The 2,500-nt window shown below is 41.2% G+C and overlaps 1 protein-coding gene across 1 annotated transcript in view; it reads right to left on the reverse strand.

Moving 5' to 3' along the window:
• The window catches only part of LOC308691324 (uncharacterized protein), a gene marked incomplete at both ends in the record, with an annotated part of 10,656 nt that overhangs the window by 2,541 nt on the left and 5,615 nt on the right, over positions 1-2,500 (reverse strand). The window lies entirely within an intron of this gene.

A 2,500-nucleotide genomic window follows, 5' to 3' on the forward strand; every position in this document is an offset into this window, starting at 1 on the left:
AATGATAGATAGATAGATAGATAGATAGATAGATAGATAGATAGATAGATTCGTCTCATATTTAATGAAGTTTATCACTGATTATCATCATTGATTCTGTAATTTTCCTGCTTATTACTGTGAAGCTGCTTTGTAACAATCTGTATAGTACAAAACTCCCTTTTTGATTTCACAGGGTCTTTAAGCCCGGGACACACTTAACGATTGTAAGGCCGATTACGAATGTAATTTGAGACTTACGACTGATCGTGCCCAAACGCGCCAGTGTTTTAAAATCAGCTGCAGTCGGTGGAAACATGCAGTCTATGAGTGTGTTCAGTTCAGGCTTAGAATGTTTCAGCGAGTCGTTAAGTGTGTCCCCGGGAATAAAGAGTGGCACCATTATTACCCAGGGACAAAGACTTTGAGAAAGAAGCGATGCCAGGCGTTGGCACAGCACAGGTGCCACTACTGGCCTCAGGGGATCGCTTCCGTCTGCCATAACTGCGCCTACACTAGGGCTTGCATAGACTAGTCGAGTAGTCGATAGATCGACTACTTCAACCAGTAGTCGACGCTGTCGGAAACAATCGACTACTCGAGCGTCCATTAGCCTAAACATAAATGAATTAAAAATGGCGAACGCCACCAACAGACACCACGCGTCAGATGTGTGGAAGAACTGCATCAAGGATGACAAAAATATTGTAATTTGGCCAACTCTGCAAGAGGCCGTTCACATATTGCTTCTAAAAACGTGTGGAAAGCGCGCGCGGCCGTGCCGCTGTCTCCTACAAGCGCTTGCGCTCCCGTGGCGTCTGTCGTTGCTATGCAACCAAACTGCGCTCTACATGATGACGAAGAAGTATCATTCAGCAAAGGATTAATTTATTTCTAGCCCTTGCATTAGCTTTACTACTAGATATATTTCTGGAGATGAGAAGGAAAAACCCGACTGGACAAACTAGCGCACCACGTCCGTTGCTTTCATTATGAGCGCGCTCGCCGCGCGCCTACATTTGAAATAACGACCTTGAGCGCGGAAAAGACGCGATATGTGAACGGCCCCTAGAAGCAGACGTCTGAAATGAAAGGCAAGAACGGCTATTTATTTGGCTTTAGACTGTTACATGAAAATTTAAAAATGAAATGTCATAATTATAACGTTTTGAGAGTTTACTTATGTAATTGTTGCATTAGGCTATGAATTAATAAATGTTTATTGATAAGATCTAGCTATTTCATGTCTTTTCATATACAGTAGCATAAACGACGAGTAGTCGAGTAACTCGAGTATTGTTTTGATAAGAAATCGACTAGTAGAAATCAGTAGTCGTGCAACCCCTAGCCTACACACACAATCTGCCGCCAGCTGGAGTCTCGCTTGGGCGCATTTTCACTGGGATGCGGATCAGTAGAGCTGTTTTGAAACTGTGCAGGTTTAAAAAAAAACTGGGCAGGAGAAATGTAAGATGATCTGAAACATTTGCAGTGCCAGCGCTGGCTGACTCGAGTGTGATGATCAGAGTAAAGGAGCGAATGACGCGTCGTCAGCATGTTGGCACTGATGCCGGGACACTGGGGCTTAATGGGACACATGCTCCAAAAAAAATCCCAAATTACTTCCTTCCCTTGAGTTGAGTAGATCATCAGTCAGTATTCACACATCAGACTGAGATGTTTTGTTAGTATTAAGCTTTAAAGTCTCCCTGTAGTCAATCATTTTAGCCCTTAAAACTCATCTTTGATCACCAAAATGACATATTTAAGTTTTTTCGGTAGCACTTTATTTGACAGTGTCCTTGTTACATTTGTTACATGTACTTACCATAGTAATAACAGTTAATTATGCATCATCACATGCAACTAACCCTCAACCAAACCCTAAACCTACCCTAACCCTATAGTAAGCACATGTAGTTGCTTAATATTACACTGTAACAATGACGCCTTAAAATAAAGTGTAACCGTTTTTCCTTGACATTTTTTTTTGTCATGCCTTAAAATATCTTGAATGTAACTCTTGCCTCATTTAGTATGCGTGGTTCTATGAATATGCAAATTAGCCCCGCCTCCACTCACTCACTCAGATCCACTGGTTGACAATCACACGTTGATCTGATTGGTTACAAGGTAGTTTGTGACGTCAGAAACACCAGCGATTTCAAAGCGTGTTTTCGAGACTGTCTTTGGTTCACTACAGTTTTAAGGAGGAAATACTCAGCAATGCTGTCGACTTATGAATTTAGACATGGTTTGTCTTAAAGCAGATTAAAAACACCACATAGACACATAAACAACATTAAAAGCTTGATTTTCACCACAGGGGGACTTTAAGAAATTGTTAGTCCTGCAGACATTTAGTGAGTTCAAGAGAGGGATGGGAAACATTAGGTTTTGTACATGTACTGTACAACTATGTATAATCTACATGGAAATGAAAGTTGATGCCATTGAGTGCGAAAAATATAACCAAGAGGTAAAATATAGATGATAAAAGCGGACTCAAGACCAACCCCTG

The sequence above is a fragment of the Scardinius erythrophthalmus genome, assembly GCF_964197995.2.
Source record: "Scardinius erythrophthalmus genome assembly, chromosome: 5".
Classification (NCBI taxonomy): Eukaryota; Metazoa; Chordata; class Actinopteri; order Cypriniformes; family Leuciscidae; genus Scardinius; species Scardinius erythrophthalmus.